We start from the raw sequence: 20056 nt of genomic DNA on the forward strand, positions 1-20056 counted from the left end.
CGAGCGGACGGAGAGCCTTTCAAACCACTCGATAACTCAAGAATCTCAAACAATTCACATCCCTATCCAGTGTATTATTTCGCCAATTTGTACGCGGAGACATACGTATACACATAGCAAATGAAAACAAAAATGATCTGAATCAAAATAGGTAAATACAAGTGAAGCGTAAAGTCTATTTATAAACTTCGAGTAAAGGTATCTAAGTTAAACATGTATATCATAATCACTACTACTGCATGTAAATGCAAAATGACAAATTAAGTATAATATATTAATCATCAAATACCTGTTAACTATCACAATTACTTACTGTCTCACTGTTATTCCATGAACTAAATGTGAAAATACTGATCGATAGAGCTAGTTTGCTACCGTTACGGGTAAAATCTCATTATGCTAATGCTTGTCAGTAAAGTGTGGGCTTTTCCGCGAAGCAGTGTCTCGTTAAAACTTGCTTATTTGCATATCGCTGTCACATGTTATGTAGTTTTATTATTTACTTACCCCTCATCATTGTACAAGAAACATATGCCGATGGGAAGATGCAATATAAAGAGATTTAACTGGAACAACACACAAGGTAATGTTTGGCTTTTGTTAACTTGACTTAAGCATTTGTAAGGATTTGAAAATCTCCTTCTGTATTTAAACAGTTTTGTATTGCCGTATATTTAGAACTAACAGTTTTTAACAGATAAATGACAGAATATTGTTCTAACAAAGCAGAGCCCATTATAAGGATGATTATACTCAAAAAGACTCTGCTTTCATCCTGTACTATTTAATACTGACCCCGTTTAAAATAAACCCATGGGTCTTTTTTCAACGTTGAGAATTGATCCCGCCAACATTTCAACATTAAATTTTGATCAATGGGGTCAATTTTCAACAGGGTCAATATTTAATGTTACCCGGCATTCTTACGTATGTTTCATTGCTTACTACCACAGTTTTCAATAATTACAACATATTTTAAAAGTAATAATTCACTCTTGTTAAAAAGTATTACAAGCTACTTTAAAGAAAGAGGGAAATTAGCTAAGAAGTTGAATTCATAACTAAAACCTCTTATAGAATTTGAAATTATTTTCTTAACCAGGAATCTGAATAACAAGAGTGATTTAGCATCAAAATGCACTACATGTTATATATAGTGAGGTCAAAAGTATATTGTTTAAAAGGATTTAATATTTTATATCTAACTTGATTTCATTTGACTCTTGCTCATAATTGTTTTTAATGAAAATGAATACAAAAAGAAAAAAACAAGAACAGATAAACACCCCACCCTAAAATAAAAACAACAACAACAATAACAACATCAACAACAAAAGTTGTACATAGATAATTGTAAACAGATTACCTTGAAGGATTTTCCGTGTTTTTATCCGCTGCAGGCACTGTCCTATACATTAAACATTGCAAAATCATTTGCTATTATTTATGAATACATATTGGAAGTAATTAGCTCTAAGATTACAGGTATTAAACAATGTACTTTACATATAAGACATTCGGTAGTTATACATAATGTTTGATCAAGGTAAAACATTGAGACATCATAATGTAGTACAATCTGATTGAGAGATAATTTGCTTGTAAGTAAGTACACAATGTAATAGTAGTTTGATGAATTTTGATAAAACATGTCGTACTTATTTAACAAATAAAGTACTATATTTAGTTTAAATACCAAGAAGAAGTTTCATTTTTGATAAAGTGATTATAGAGAAAGTAGGTAAGTCAAATTTCTCAAAATTATTAAGGGTGACAAATGGTGAAATTTAAATACTGTGCGTAACTTGGGGTAGATAGTACTTAACATTCGACATGATTTACAAAAAACGATCGAAATGCGATAGACAAATTTTGCACACTTAAACAAAGATAAAGAGCTTAAAAATGAATGAGGAGTTAAATACCTTTAGGGTATAAAAAGTCAAATGAGCTGAAAGTGATTTATTGTTTTACTTACTTAGTGCACAAAATCAGTAAAAAACGTGGCTTCTAAAATTAAGTGCTTCAATAAACCATTCTATCGGATTTTGTATTGCTCAACAATTCTATGTAGACAGGTACATATCTTACAAGATTTTAAAAGTTAACAGGTTTTAAGATTGAGGTTGTTTCAAGCTCTATTAACAAGTATTTACTTGCGGCGACTCTCGAGATGATTTCGTCGTATAAAATTATGTCAAGGCTACTTTTGTAACTAACAACTATATTTACCCATGTATAAAAACTGGTCTGGGTATTTTATGAATACGAAAATTTATACACCATATTACTTTCAACGAGGTATGCATCAACAGTAAGTTTTTCAATGGTCTGCACTCTGCACCTATTATGCTACCATATCATGTTGCAGTATCGACGATGACTCTGCACGCATGAATACAGGAAAACTGTTCATCCGTACAATCCGTGTGATAAGCAAGAGTTTCATTTCTTAAATACAGGGTTAGGGTTACATATCAAAGCACTAAAGTACTGATGGGACGATTTTCTTGTCGGTCTGATGGAAATTTTGGGTTCGAACCCCGCTACCAACCGGACTGTAAATGGTTATGGTCTAGTCCTGTTCATTCCCGAATACGATGGTTAGGAAAATTGACGGACCCGTTTTAGTATTCAGTTCCTACCATAAACCTACTTTAACTTAATTTTTTAGGAGGGCTTGATTTAAGCCCCACTAGGACCAAACACTTTTTTCATTATATTTCTTTTATCTAGTAAGATAAACTGTTTTTTTCAAGACTTATCATTGATTTGTTGTACAAAAGCGAAATTCTTTTATTTGATAAGCCACTTTTTACTGTTTAATTTAACCTCTCATACAGAAGGGTGGAGGTTTAGACATATTTAGAAATACTGAATTAGATGTGCTTTATTTTGCATTTATTCTTAAGTTTACATATTGCGGAAGAAATATAGGTAGGTTTTACTTCTACCATATCGTTATTTTTGAATGCAGATAGCAAGGCCATAATTTTTCATTGTTGGATCATAATTTCTGTCCGATTTAATCATTTTACTTGAGGCTCTTCAGAAAAAAAAATGTTATCGACAGTTTTAATTTGTGTTTTATAATTGTTACGCAATACTTTGATGTTTCTTTTTTTTCAAAATTTTTGGTAAAATAACTTAAATTATACAAATTTTTGTTTTAAAAAATGCAGTGCGAAACAATGTTAACTTCAAGACTGTATCAATTTAATGCAATTATTAAACATTACGGGTCCTCTATCTTAATTTAACCTTTATTACAGTTGAAAACGGGCGTTGAAACAAAATCCCTCCTGAAGGAAATTGGAAACAAAGCACATTTACAATATGTCTTTCAGCCTACGTCAGAATGTTTCTAAAACGAACTCGTTTTGTATAAAAATTACCACCCCCCCCCCCCCCCACCCCAAAAAACAACAACAACAAAAAAAAAAAAAGCAAAACAAACAAACCAAACAACAACAACAAAAAACAACAAACAAAAAAAAAAACAAACAAACTGCTGTTGAATCAAATAATATTATAGTTTTTATTTTAAATGTAAACATTAATTATGTAGCAAAATGTAACGTGTACGCTGTTTCGGTATAAAAATCGTAGAATGTGGTCATTTGTTTCTTCTCATGTTACTGTGGTAATTATACGCAGCTCTTACCTCCCTTAGAATCTGGAAGAATTTATCTTTAACACTTATGCTTCCCTTTTACATTATTCATATTTTGTGCTCATTATTTATTGTATTATTTGCAAAATCACACCTAGTAAATGTAATACATTTTTAGCTCGACTATACGAAGTATAAGGAGAGCTATCCTACTCGACCCGGCGTCGGCGTCTTTCCGCGTCTCCACCTTGGTTAAAGCTTTTTTTACACTTCCCCTTTTTTCAATTTATCTCTGTAATTACTTGATGGATTTGATTCAATCTTGAAATAGTTATTCCTCATCATCACCCACATCATCTGACATAAGGGCCATAACTCTGGCACCAATATTTCATGATTTATCTCCTCTTTTCACTTAGTTTTTAAGGTTAAAGTTTTAATGCACTTTCACTCTATCTCTGTTATTACTGAATGGATTTGATTCAAACTTAAAATACTTGTTTAACATCATCACCCACATCATATGACACAAGATGCATAACTCTGGCACAAATTTTTTATGAATTTTCTCCTTTTTTACTTAGAATTTCAGGTTAAAGTTTTGATGCACGTTCACTCTATTTCAGTTATTACTGAATGGATTTGATTCAAACTTAAAATCATTGTTCAACATCATCACCCACGCCATATGGCACAAGGTGCATAACTCAGGCACCAATTTTTCATGAATTATTCCCCTTTTTACTTAGAATTTCAGGTTAAAGTTTTGATGCACTTTCACTCTATCACTGTTATTACCGAATAGATTTGATTCAAACTTAAAATAGTTGTTCAACATCATCACCCACACCATTTGGCACAAGATGAATAACTCTGGCACCAATTTCTCATGAATTATTCCCCCTTTTTACTAAGAATTTCAGGTTTAAGTTTTGATGCACTTTCACTTTATCTCTGTTATTACTGAATGGATTTGATTCAAACTTAAAATAGTTGTTCAACATCATCACCCACACCATTTAACACAAGGTGCATAACTCTAGCACCATTTTTTTATGAGTTATGCCCCCTTTTACTTAGAATTTAAAGTTAATTTTGATGCATTTTCACTATATCTCAGTTATTATGAAATGCATTTGATTCAAACTTGAAGTAGTTGTTCCACATCATCACCCACATCATATGATTCAAGATGCATAACTCTTGCACTAATATTTAATTAATTATGCCCCCCTTTTTGCTTAGGCTGTACTAGTATAGTGTTTTGATACACTTAATCTGTACTTCTCTTATTACTTAATATATTTGACACAGACTCAGGCTATTGTGCAATATCTTCACCCACCATTGGAGTTAATAAACACTCCAGTGACAGCTCCAGTTTTCTCAGATGTGCCCAGTTTCACTATCCAGCATCGAAATAGTCGAGCACGCTGTCTCCTGTGACAGCTCTTGTTTAAACATATAATTAATATTGCACAGTATAATTCATATCGACATTTGTTATGAATGAAATTGTGTTGTTTCATGAACTGTTTATAGACCGAGGTCATAAGCTATAACGAAGTGGTCGCTGGAATCCATTTAAACAACATAAACATTGTGTAAGTGTTTCGATAAAATTTTAATTCGATATGTTATATATTTTTGTGAAATACGTCTTACATTTCGCACGATATATTAGCTTTATCTGCAACAGTGTGTGTATTATGTCATTGAGATTTACCTTACTAAAAGGCGAAAACGTTCCATTCATACGGACATTTCATTCATAGGGGGCGGATTAATTTACCTTCATTATGTAATATTTTCTAAATTTATCTGAAAGGATAACAGAGAGATGCATGACATAACTATTTACATAATCGCGTAGAAATTATAATATTTTATGTATTTTGGACAGCTATACATATTTTTACGCCATGCATGTTATAACTGTTCTGCAGAAATGTTAGGACTATTTCTGAGGTGATTGTTTACTCTTGCTTGTAGGCATATGGTATTAAGAGAATCTAAACCGTATTGTTCACTCTGGAGCTAATCGCCCCCCAAAAACGATTTTCATTCATCGAATAGCGATATTATATTACTGCAATGACATGGTTGGTGGTGCACAAGAGTAGTTTAGAATGTAAGGCGATTAAAACAGTATGACCTCGCTTGACCCCTTGCCCGATTCTATAAGTGCACTTTGCTCTTACCCTTAACTTTAGTAGAAACTTAGTTTCTGTCTTAAAATATTAACTTGGTATCCTTGATACCCTGAAAATCTTTAGCAGAATCTAAGATTCTATCTTTGGTTAAACCAAATGAAAACCTCCAGTTTAACCAAATGAAAACATCTGATTTAATGGACGTAAGGCTGAAGGGACCAAGGCTTTCTTACACAATTAAAAAAACCAGGAAGAAAAATTCACACACTGAAAAGCATATTACTTCCGCATTCTTCATTCATATACTGTCAATATTAAACGATTAACAAGCAAACGAGTTAAAAATCTATATTGAAAAAAGAAAAAATGACAAAGATTAATTTATCTTTAATATTCCAAGTATTTGATTAATTGTATGTTATTTTTTTTAATGTTTAATCTTTGAAATTATTTGATAAATTAATTAAAAGCACTGAAAATGTATTATAAAATAAAAAACACTGTCAACATAGAAAAATGTAAATACATCAGAATAAAAAAAAAACGATTGAAACGCTTTGCTAGAGGTAAACCGTTTAATTATAAATATCGATATTTACACACGCTTATACACAAGCGTTCATAGCTCAATCGGTTAGACGGAACGAAATAGTTTTTATTACCGCCGCGGTCAGGGGTTCGATTCCAGGATCAGGAGGTTTTTTTCTTTTGTTTTTTGATAAAAGTGGGGGATTTTAATAATTTTAAATACATATAATATAAATGAATCAGAAATAAATATATTGTGTAAAAGAACGGAAATTTACTGATAGTATAAATCCTCAATATGTTACAACAAAAAATGGTAGACTTATGTTAAGACCTCAATGTGCATCCTGCGGTAATATAAAAACACAATTTGTTAAACGTGATATTCACAAAGCAATGTTACCTTTATTACCTAAAAAAGGGTTAACACTTCCTGGATTTCGCTATTGTGGGCCTGGAAATGCTTTAGATAATGGACCTCCTGTCAATGAACTAGATGCAGTATGTAGAGACCATGACCTTTGCTATGACAGCGGTGTAAAAAAGGCACATGTGATAAACAAATGCTTTCCGACCTAAATAACACTAAATCAAAAACATTTGGAGAAAAGATTGCAAAACATTTAGTTGTGAAACCTATAATTAAAACGAAATACAAACTTGGGCTGGGACAAAAGTCAAAAAACGGGAAAAGGGGGTAGAGTTCACCCCCAAAATAACTGTACCAAGCTACCGCTGGAGTGATGAATTAGCAGAAGAATTACACAAACCAATTAAAAGAAAATTTAGGAAACGAAGAGTGATTGTCCATGGCATTGATGATACTTGGTGAGCTGATTTAGTTGACATGCAAGCTTTTTCAAAATATAATAAAGGAGTAAAGTACTTATTAACCGTTATTGATATATTCAGTAAATATGCTTGGGTGATTCCATTAAAGAATAAAACTGGAGAATCTGTTACTGAAGCATTTTATAAAATAGTTTCAGAAGGTAGAACACCAACAAATTTATGGGTAGATGAAGGAAAAGAATTTTATAATAAAAAGTTTGAATCATTTTTGAATAACAATAAGATTAACACGTACCATACATTTAATGAAGGAAAGGCTGTAGTAATAGAAAGATTTAATAGAAGTTTAAAAAGAATAATGTAGAAATATTTTACAGCAAATAATACTTACACTTATTTAGATAATTTGCAGGATATGGTTGATAAATATAACAAAACAAAACACTCTAGTATAAAAATGACACCAACCAAAGCCAGTAAAAACTTAAATAAAGGTACTGTTTACTTTAACTTATATGGTAATTTAAAGATACCAAAGAGTAAACCAAAATTTAAAATTGGTGATCGAGTTCGCTTAAGCAAACTGAAAAGACATTTTGAAAAAGGATATACACCAAACTGGACAGAGGAAATATTTATAATTTATAAAATTAATAATACAAATCCCAGAACATTCACTATTAAAGATTTAAATGATGAAATAATTCAAGGTTCATTTTATGAACAAGAACTTTTACCTACTAAACAAGAGGTTTTTAGAATAGAAAAAGTTATTAGACGAGACTATAAGAAAAAACAAGCTTTAGTAAAATGGAAAGGTTACAGTGAAACATTTAATAGTTGGGATCCGTTTAGTGAATTGGAAGAAATTTAAATTGAAAATATATTATATAAATGAGTAATAAAAATCTAATTTCTAATGGAACAGAAACAATAGATCAATTAATAGACCACTTAACTAAATTTGCTGCTGCATATAGAAAAAGTTATAAGTGTTGTGGAAGAGTAAATACAGGATTACAGATTACAGCAGGTATTTTGGGTTGCTCGGCTGTATTAGTACTTGTTCCAGCTGTTCCTATATTTGTAGCAGTTGCTGGTGCTGTTCCAGCAATAATTACTATATTCATTAATAGACTAAAAGTTGAAGACAAAAGATCTATTTTAAAATTACATCACCACAAAATAAAACAACTTATTACAAAAGCACGGATTGCAGCTTTAACTGTTCATGGCCCTAATGATCCTAGAAAAGTAAATAAAGAAGAAGAGAAAAAAGTTATTCAGGATATTTTTACAATACTATTAGAAATGCAGAAAGAAAAAAAAAACTATTCAACACCTCTTGAAATGCATATGAAGGAATTAAAAATTAACGGATATAAAAGTAAAAAAGAAGAAGAGTTATATTAAAGATTTTTTCTATAAGAAATTTTATATAAATGAGAAAAATTATATCAGTCGAAGGTAATATTACATCAGGAAAAAGTACGTTTTTAGATATTATTAAAGAATATAATCCTAATTTTAATATAATTCCAGAACCAATTCATGAATGGCAAAATGTTATGGACTCTGATTATAACTCATATAACCTTTTTGAACTTGCTGCTCAAGAACCTTCCAAATATTTATTTCCTTTTCAGCTAACAACTTTAAACAGTCATATAAAAATGTTATCTTCTGCTAAACAGTTTGATGGTGTTTCTGTCCTCGAACGGTGTTATTTAACTAACAGTAACGTTTTTACAAAACAACATCACGACAACGGTGTTATAAATGATCCCGAGTGGGCAGTATACAATCTTTTATCAACTGATCATATTATAAAACCATACGGAAAAAACCCAAATGATGGATTTGTTTATGTTAAAACCACCCCAGAAATATGTTTTCAAAGACTTCGATAAAGAAACAGAACTGAAGAAAACAGAGTTGGTTTAGATTATTTAGAAAAACTATACAAATTACACAAAGAATGGTTAAACAGAATGTCTCAAGAAGGTATTAAAATTTTAACAGTTGATAACAATTTAGAAAAAATAAGTTTAAAATCTTATTCAAAAGATATAGATAATATTACCCATTTTTTAAATGTTCTTTAGGTGCGTTTTTAAAGATTTTTTTCTATAAGTATATTATATATAGATGGTTAATAGAAAGGTAGATAGAATGATTATGCCAAAATTATCTAGCATTTTAGGAGAAATAATGAATCCAGACAATAATTCATATAAAAAAGTACTATAAAGAAGAAACGTTATTAAATCAAAACTTGATCAAATAGTTAGCGATGAATATAAAAACCATGTCATTGATAAATTACAAAATGTTATAGATCCTTTTCTATTAGAAAGGAATTTATTTGAATGGGACTGTGGTTGTTTAATGTTAGAAGAGGAAAATACCGGAAGGTTATGTGATTGTCCTAAACGGAATAATCACCGAAACAATCCTAAAAAAGTTATTGCAACCGATTGTGATAATAATGAAGAAAAAAGTTATAAAAGCACTTACGCAGCATTTAAAGACCTTCGTATTAATTCCGGGTTAATATAAATGTGCTGCGAAGGGAAAAACAGAGTAAAAAGTAGAATATCAAAAACTAACGGAAAAAGATATAAATTTAAATATTTTATTTCTTTTTAAACTTTATTTATTTTATTATTTTTAACCCTTTTTTGCTTAACGATTTTTTTTTCTAAATATAATATATAGATGGAAATTGAGAGATCAAAAAATCAATATATTAAGAAATTTGAAATTAAAGTTGAATATAGATAAGATCCAAAAAATAAATTATATTTAACTATAAACGACTCTTATGAAATATTTAAATCTGAACTTAAAGCTTTAAAAGGTATAAAAATAAAGTTGTTTTAAAAATAACTTTTGTAAAAATGAGTACAACAGATACAATATATAAATCAGCTTATTTTCAACCAAAGGCTTTAATTATTATTAATACAAACGAAATAAAAAACATCTTACGTCAAGCCTTTGATGAAATAATAAATAGAATTGGCAACTGGATTTCAGAAGGAAGTGGCTGGAGAATAGAGTCAGTTGATGCTCATTATATAAATAGATATAAATATAGTCCATTGGCTGCTTCAAGTTATTTAGAATTACCAAAACCACTACAACATCCAAGAAAAGGATTGATAAATATAAAGAATGATGACAACGAATGTTTTAGATGGTGTCATTTAGCTTACAAATTTCCTGTTAAAGAAAACCCTCATAGAGTTTCAAAATATAAAAAAACATATAAACGATCTTGATTATACTGGAATTAAATTTCCTGTTACATTAAATCAAATAACTAAAATAGAAGTTTTAATTGATATTTCTTTAATATATTTGGCTATGAAAAAAATAGTATTTATCCATTGTACATATCAAAATATCAATACGGAGAACACTGTGACATGTTATTAATTAATAATAACGAAATAACACAGCGACAACATTATGTTTAGATAAAAGATTTTAATAGATTAATGTTAAAAAAAATGTAAAATTAAAAAACATTTTTGCAAATCATGTTTACAAAATTTTTCTCAAGAAAGAATATTAAATGAACACATACCAAACTGTTTAGCTATTAATGGTACCCAAGGCGTAAAAATGCCAAAAGAGGGAAGTAAAGTACAATTTAAAAATTATCATAAGGGTTTAGCAGTACCTTTTGTAATTTATGCTGATTTTGAATCAATAACTAAGAAAATTTAAACTGCTTTACCGTCACCTGAATCTTCATTTACTGAACCATATCAAAATCATATAGATTGTGGTTACGGTTATAAAGTTGTTTGTTGTTATGACGATCAATATACTAAATCAACTAAAATTTACAGAGGACCTAATGCAGTTTATAAGTTTGTTGAAAAAATGCTTGAGGAAGAGGAATATTGTCAGAAAACATTTAAAGAACACTTTAACAAAGAACTAAGAATGTCTAAAAAAGATGAAAGTGAATTTAAAAAACAAAAGTTTTGTCATATCTGTGAAAAAGAATATATAGAAGGTGAAGTGCCAGTCCGTGATCACTGTCATATAACAGGAAAATTCAGAGGCAGTGCTCACTCAGAATGTAATATTAATTTTAGACTAACACACAAAATTCCCGTTATTTTTCATAATTTAAGAGGTTATGACGGTCATTTTATTATGCAACAAATAGGGAAATTAAAGAAAAAAATTAATGTTATTCCTAACAATATGGAAAGATATATGGCATTTATGATTTCCGACTTGGTCTTATTGATTCATTCCAATTTATGTCTCAATCATTGGATAACTTAGTAAAAAATATTCCAGAATTTAAATATTTATCTCAAGAATTTGACAAAAGTAAACTTAATTTATTAAAAACAAAAGGTATTTATCCATATGATTACATGGATTCATTTAAAAAATTCAAAGAAACAGAATTACCTCCTAAAAAAGAGTTTTATTCAGTTTTAAATGAAACACACATATCTGACAATGAATATGAACATGCTAAAAATGTTTGGAATAAATTTAAAATTAAAACAATGGGAGAATATCATGATCTATATTTAAAAACTGACGTATTACTTTTAGCTGATTTATTCAAAAATTTTAGAAAATTATGTTAAGAGTATTACAAATTAGATCCTTGTCATTATTTTAGTAGTCCTGGTTTAGCTTGGGATGCAATGTTAAAAATGACTGGAATAAGTCTGGATTTAATAACTGATATTGATATGTATCTTTTTATTGAAAAGGGACTGAGAGTAGGAATAAGTTATATTTCAAACAGATACAGTAAAGCAAACAACAAATATATGAAAGATTATGATCCTGAATTAGTATTTAAATATATTATGTACCTCGACGCCAATAATCTTTATGGTTGGGCCATGTGTCGACCTTTGCCCTCTGGAAACTTTAAATTTATATCCGAAAAACAATACAAGAAATTAATTGCAAAGGGTAAAACTAACTTTATAATTGAATGTGATCTTGAATATCCAAAAGAATCACTTATTGTACATAATGATTATCCTTTGGCTCCTGAAAAAATCAAAATACCAGACGACTGGCTTTCAAATTATAGTAAAAATATTAAAAAAGAATTTGAAATAGGAAAAAGTAATGTAAAAACATTAGTTCCAACTTTAATGAAAAAACAAAATTATGTTGTTCATTATAAAAACCTTGAACTATATACACAATTAGGGTTAAAAGTAACAAAAATACACAAAATATTAACTTTTGACGAAAGTCCTTGGTTAAAAAAATATATTGATTTTAATACTCAAAAAAGATCTAAAGCAAACAATTCATTTGAAAAGGACTTTTTAAGTTAATGAACAATTCTGTATTCGGTAAGACGATGGAGAATTTTCGCAAAAGAATCAATATTAAATTAACTCATGATGAAAACCTTTTATTAAAATATATTGCCAAACGTTCATTTGTTAGTTCAACGATGTTTAACAAGAATTTGTTTGGTATTCATAGAATAAAAGAAAGCTTGTTATTAAACAGACCTTGTTATGTTGGAATGTGCATTCTAGATTTATCAAAATATTTAATGTATGATTTTCATTATAATTATATTAAGGAAAAGTATAAAAACTCAGCAAAGCTTTCATTCACTGACGTTGATTCATTATGTTATGAAATAAAAACCAAAGATGCATATGAGGATTTTTATAAGGACAAAGATTTATTTGATAATAGTGATTACGATAGTAATTCAAAATTTTATTTCGACAATAATAAAAAAGTAATTGGAAAATCCAAAGATGAAGCTGCTGGCATTCCAATTGTTGAATTTGTTGGAGTAAGAAGTAAAATGTATTCATATTTATTACAAAATGAAGTTAACATTAAAAAATGTAAAGGAATTAAAAAACATGTTGTTAAAAAAACAATAGTTCATAAAAATTACAATGATACTTTCTTTAATTCAACCCTAAGTAATCACACCTTTAAAGTTATTCGTTCTGATAAACACAATCTTTCCAGTTATGTTATAAATAAAACATCTTTATCATGTTATGACGATAAAAGATATCTTCTTGATAATGGTATTAATACATTAGCCTTATGAGCTTTAGCTCAGCTCGGTCACAGAACCATAAATTGTTAATGTTAACATTCTTAACGTTTAAAGAATTGATATAAATTACATCATTTGTTTGAAATTGATTTGTATAATTAATAGAAATAGATTCATTTCTTCAGTTATTTTTTACATTGTAACTTTGAAGAATTTTATTTTCTTTGCTTTTTAAATCCAATTTTGCTTCTCCTTTATCTAATTTAATTGCATCAATGATTAATAAGAATAATTAATAATAATGATCAATAAGAATAATTAAAATGCAATTAAAACTAATTGTTACATTATTACCATTTTGAACTAAACCAGGACTAGCATTTACAACTTTCCATTGAAATAATCAAGCAACATCTTCTGTTGCAGATGTTAAAAACAATGGAGGTTTTCTTATTATTTGTTTTTCTATTTTATTTACTTTTTCATTTATATTATTGAATATTCCCATTATATTAATTATTCCAGTTAAATAAAAGCACAGTAATTAATTAAAACTTTAAATAATGTTTTAATTCAAAAGTTTACTTTCTTTATAATTTATATATTCCTCCAATATGTAGAATTTGACATAACTACCTGGCAAAAGATAAAATCCTGTATCGAAGGATGTTGGATCGTCGTTATAAGGATTAATGTCAAACATTGTCTTTTCTGTTAGATAAAGTTTGATTTTTTTCTCATACACAGATACTGACGGATTGTTACTGAACATATATACTATATCAGCGTCACTGAGGTCACTGATGTTACTGATGTCACTAACCACGGGTGTTATATTTACACTCCCGGAGGGAAATTCACCGATAAAACCCTCTCGCCACCACCAAAAACTAAATGTGATATTGGGCATGCTGCTTGCCCCCTTACATTTGACTTTAAATAAAACCTAGTATCTATTACATAAATTCCGGCTTTTTTGACTGACAACACATTTTTTAAAGGTACATCCGGTAGAGCTAGTTTATATTCTTGGTTTATGTTTATAAAATCTTTATAATCTACGATATTTCCAGATTCCAAATTAAATAAATCAAAACAGCCCACATTAACCAGGCCTTTCCCTTCAATATAATCCACATCCACCAAAGAATATAATGATAATATCCAGACACCGTGGCTATCATAATACTTTCTCATTAATACTGAAATGCGAGAATATCTTTTAAGGCCGTCGCGTGATATTTTATAATCAACTTTACTTTTGTATTAAAAAACAAACACTTCACGTCTTACTTTTTCTAGTTCTTCTTCTATTTCCTTGTATTTATTTTCGTGTTCAAGAATTAATTCAGCTAAATCATTAAGTCGTTTTGTTGTAGCAACTTCAGAAGCAGACAAATTGTCAAGAGTATTCTTTGTTCTAGCTAATTGTGTTTCTTGTTTTAAGAAAACATTTTTTACTTCTGTAATTTTTTCCCAATTAGTAGCAGTTGCTTGGGTATTAGTGGAAATTGCTTGGGTATTAGCAGTGATTGATTCTCCTTGTTTAGCTGATATTTCAACTACAAAGCCCTTATCATTTATTATTGTTTTAATTTTATCATTAAATTCGTTGATATCTTTTTGTAATATTTCTGTAAGTGTTCTTAATTCCGCGTACTTTAAATTGTGACGTGTGTCGACATTACTAATCAAAATTCGAAGTTGTTTCTTAAAGTTTTCTATTTTAGAATTGATCTCTTTTTAAAGGTTATGTAATGCTGTGTCATGGTCATCACCTCTTTGTGAAGCTGCCTTTTCCAGTTCAGATTTATATTCTGCAAATTTATTTGAAAATGTATCGAGTAAATCTTGATGCTTTTTTTCAGCTTCAGTATTTAGTTTATTTACTTCTGTCCTAATTTCTAACTGATACATATTTTGTAACTTTTTGTCAGCTTCAATAATCTTGTCTTTTAGTTCTTCATGTTTAATCATACTATCTTTTAATTCTTGAACTTGATTGTATAACTTTTCAAAATTGGTTCTGAATACTTATTTTATGTTGTCATCTGTCAAATCAGATTTCTCTTCAAGTTCTTTAATAGAATCAACCATAGCTTTCATTTCTTTTTCAATTTTATCTTGTAATTGAATTATTAATAATTCACTCTTTTTAAATTCTTTTGTTAATTCTTCAATATTCTTTACTTCTGCTTCTAGTGTCTGTTTTATACTTTTAATATCTTCAAGATTATAGTCATCTATTACACTTTGAACTTTTTTATACATAAACCGTCTTAAAACTGCACCAGCGGATTTATCTAGATTTCCTAGTTTGATTATTTCATTACCTCCCATATCTAATGCTCTGTTCATTGTGTTATCAAGTTCCTTATTTCTGTGAAGATACGATTCCGTTTCCTTTTTAAGTTTTTTAAAATTGTTTTAGTAGCATAATCACTTAAATCAATATCAAATTTAACTTTACTTATACTGTCGGGTTCACTTATTTGTTTTACATCATTAAAAACTCCTATTATATAATTATTATATAATTCCTGTAAAGTGTTTTCTTAAAAACTTCCTTGGTTTGTCAATATATAAGAAATCATATTTTTGTTTTGTTGTATTAGGAAAAGAGTTAGGGTTAATATTTTCTTCATTATAAATCATATCATTTTCCCTTTTACCTGGACTTTCAAACAAAATATAATGTGAACAGTTAATTCGAATATCTTTTGGTGTTTTATAGTAAGACTGACTTAAATAAATAACACAACAGTTTTTGTGACGTCCTTGAATAAAGTATTTTGTTATTTCATTTTGAACCTTTTTATCTTCACATACAAAATCATCAAATATTACTACTTTTTGTTTTTCTGATTCAAGATCATCACAGGGTTCAATTTGGTTTGGATCAGCCGAATATTCAAGTATTTCATTTGGATCTAATTTATTTTTTTCTGTAATTTCATTTAAGCGGTCTATTAAATCCTGATATTTAGATTGTTCTAGGTTTTTAGCATATAGGTATAATTTATCATAATATATAAGAGGTTTGCGTAGCATATGCATTAGTGTATTTGTTTTTCCAGATCCAGAATATCCACATATTAACATTCTAAACATGAATCTGGCATAAAAGGATATTGCTTAATTTGCTTAAAGTTATTAGATTTATCACTTTTTGTATCATAATTTGGAATTTTCATTATATAATAATATTACGTTACAATATCTTACAATATCTTATATTATTTTACATTATCTTATATTATTATATAAATTTTAGCAAAACTTCAAGAAATGAGAGAAATAAACAATCTAGTTGAACAAAAAGTAAAAGCTAAAAGAGAAGAAATAAGAAGGGAAAAAATAAGAAAAGCTACTAGTCAAGATATGTATAATGAAATTTATAAACCAATTACTGAAGGAATAGAAAGTCAAAAAGAAAAATTATCAAGTCAGTTAAAAGCATTACCTGGAATTAAAGAGCAATTAGCGTTACTAGGTGATGAAATGAAAGACATACAAACATATCAGGGTTTACCACAGCTATTCCAAGAACCACCATCAATTATATGGTCTCCTGAAGAACTGGCGAGGGAATATAAAAAATACAGGGATATAAACAAAAAACCTACCGAAGAAGAAGTTGAAAAAACACTGGAAGATTATGGTAATTTAATTATTAACTTAAATAAACTTTACGGACAAAACAAATTAATTGCTAAAGATAGAATAACTGGAAAAGAAGTAATTAACACTAAAGTAGATAATGATTTGATTGATTTGATTAATAAAAAATATAACAATAATAAAAACATTCAATTCATTCAAGAAAAATATTCAAAGAATTAACAGAAAAATCAGGATTACCTATCAATAAAAGATCTATGAAATTTAAAAAAGTAATTAGGGGACAGGGTTATGACGTTTGTCCATGTAATCCAGAAGAATTGGTTAATGACTTGGAGTTAATTTGTGGTTCAATTGATGCTGGTTGGAATGGTAGCTCGACGTTCAATTGAAATTGTTGTGTGCTTGCATTTAAGTGATACCTGTTATAAAGTACAAAGTACAAAGTGTCTTGCGTTGCTTTGCCTTTGAGTAATACCTGTTACAAAGTACAAAGTACAAAGTGTCTTGCATTGCTTTGCCTTGCGGTCCGTTGTGTTATATTGCCTCGCTCTACATTGGCTCGGGTTGTGCATTTGACCACATCCCGGTGACACCCGGGCTGGGCTGGATTCACAATTCGAAGTTCGATGGATTGCGCAGTTGCGTTGTTACAGTAAGTGATGTTTGCAAGCCTTGGGTTAGTCTGTTCTCCTCTCGGTCGGTGGATTTTGCAGTGCTTTTAACGACTGTACACGGTGAGACCCTTGTTGAGCCATGAGCGGCCGATCAACTCCCAATATTGTCAATATACATACTTTTAACTAATTTAATTAAATTATTATCATGCGTATGTTTAACTATCGTTATAAGTATCAATGCATATTCTTGATGAATAAAAGAGTGTTGTATGAGATATTTGGTTTTTATTTTGAGTAATAAAATAAATCATTATCATCATATGCAAATGTGGTAACAATCCCGATGTTTTAGTTTTTACATTATGAACAGTATACATATTACACAACATATTACATTTAGGCACAGAAGTATAAAATACACAGAATGGCAACAGGTTGTAATCTCGCGTGATCTCGTGTCAGAGCGTGAATCGGCGTTATCTTAGTAAAAACAAACATCGGCGAGCTTGGAGTTACAATTTGTACCTTAAAAACTACATTTAAAATACACGTTAGCTTCTAAAACAACATTAGTTTAATGTGAAATAGTCTTAAGACACAAAGTACACGTTTTTTTGCCTTCGCATACAAAATGGCGCGTGGAGAAAGCGGTAAACGAGATCTCATTCAGTTATTACGGTATGTTGGCGAGATTTGCTCTATATGCCTTTCAAGTTGCCGATTTATTTTTATAGCTCTTTGACTTAGGCTAGAAATATGTGTTAAAATAAATCAGGTCTTGCGAAAACCGACAGGCCAAAAAGACAAAATTCGAAAGCAAAACAAAAATGATAGGGTATATACTTTTAGATAGATTTATCACATTCTTTGGTATTTGCTACTTTTATACCAGCGGTTGGAATTTCATCAAACTTCACTGGAGTAACCACTATCGGGCATACTTTGGCCTATCATTTGAAAGTTATGGTCATTTTTGCTGAAGTTATGGCCTTAACCCGTATAATACATGACTGATTCTGCCTTTGCGACCAGTATAGATACTGGACAGCCTGCACAGGTCACCATTCTGTCAGTACCTTTTTAGTATGCACCCTTTTTAGTAATAGTACTGTCTAAATTGAAAAATGGACAATTTCATTATAGAAATTTAGCAGGGTAAGGGCTAAATATGCTAAATGTATGGTAGTTTACACCATTTCAAACAAGCCTTATTTCAGTCATATTTATATATGTTTTGGCACAATTGTTTATAAACATGCAAAATAAATGTTATGTGTTACTACAGGGACGACTTCTTGTGGTGTAAATTAATACACTTTTAAAGAGTTCTAGGTTCAAGTCCTAGCAGGAAGCCCTAACACATACATAAAAACTAATAATGCATCAACTTCTTGGATATTTAAGAGTCACCCTAGTTGGTATCTGATAAATATTAAATCTTTGACACTTTTAACACTTGTGTACCATCAATATCTCTAGTTTTAGGCAAGAGTGCTTAACACCAACAAGGATTTCGGCTGAATTATGACCCCTTCTGACTTACAAATCTTGATTAAGTTCTTCATTATGGTACATATTTTCTGTGAAATGGTTAACATATGGCATTGAAACTTTAATTACTTGTTTATTATAACAGTCCCTGTCTGTAGGCAAGAGTACTAAGTATGTTAAATATTTTGGCTGAATTATGGCCCTTTTTGGACTTCAATACGGGCTCGCTTTGTACAAACTATTTCACATATGTCTTTGAAACTTTGAACACTTGTTTATTGTCATGATCTCTGTAAATAGTACACAACTTTGTCAACTATGTAATTTATTTGTCTACCAGAAGATAAGGCTGTTTAAAAACCTACCTTAGTTTTTTTTGAGTACTGGTTCTGTTCTTCCTTAGGGAAAAGCACATCTACTTCCCAAAGGCTCGATTTACATAACTTCCTTTTTTCATGCAGAAGTTCTGCTTTGTCTGATTTGCATTTCTCCGACAACACTGTTACACGACTTATGTTCTTGTAGCAATTTTCACAAACGTTCCTTCCGGGAGTAACTGATATGCCAAAAGAATTTTTAATTCCATCAGAAGTACTGCAATTTACCCCATACCCTTTAATTTTTGTCTACACGCTTCTTCTTTTTAAGCCCCTAGTCCTATTTGTTTTTAATGACGAACCACATGCACGGCATACATCACTCTCCATTTCTTTCGTAAATATGAGGTACCTGTTACTTTAAAGGATATTCTGTACTTAAAGACATAGCTCTTTGTAATATTCTGTGAATATACGAGGTAATCGGTTGATACTTTTGACGAAAATCTCTCCTTTTACTGTTTGTGATGTGCTAAATTTTGCAGTTATATGGATTTATCAGACAATAAAATATGTAAAAATTTCTTTTGAAGCATAGAAGGCAACCTAGCAGACACAAGCACAGGAATTCTATTAGAAAGATATTGAATGGACTCTGTGATAAAAAAAGATCAGAAAATATAACACTTAATCTGAAGTTTTATTTTTAAGTTATTGCCTTCAGTTAATTCTATACTCCTCACTACTTCGGGATTGAAACCTTGATATTAGTACAGAATTCATTCTTGTGAGGAAGTCATCCAGTTGGCTTACTAATTATGTATGGTTCAGTTAAGGTGTCAATCTGCAAGTCAAATAATGTCTTGTTGGGATTGGGGCTAATG

At 29.8% G+C, this 20056-nt stretch overlaps 1 protein-coding gene across 2 annotated transcripts in view; it reads left to right on the plus strand.

Annotated features, from left to right (window-relative positions):
* The first annotated feature begins 375 nt into the window (after positions 1-375).
* LOC128554336 (uncharacterized) overlaps positions 376-20056 on the plus strand; it is a 45899-nt gene continuing 26218 nt past the window's right edge. Inside the window, exon 1 of one of the 2 annotated variants that reach the window (XM_053535610.1) lies at positions 376-583. The gene's annotated coding sequence lies outside the window, so the exon portion shown is untranslated. Of the gene's footprint in view, positions 584-1342; positions 1742-20056 lie in introns of those variants that run through there. The other variant, XM_053535612.1, reaches the window with a different exon arrangement.

This window comes from Mercenaria mercenaria, unplaced genomic scaffold (assembly GCF_021730395.1).
Source record: "Mercenaria mercenaria strain notata unplaced genomic scaffold, MADL_Memer_1 contig_4949, whole genome shotgun sequence".
Lineage (NCBI taxonomy): Eukaryota > Metazoa > Mollusca > Bivalvia > Venerida > Veneridae > Mercenaria > Mercenaria mercenaria.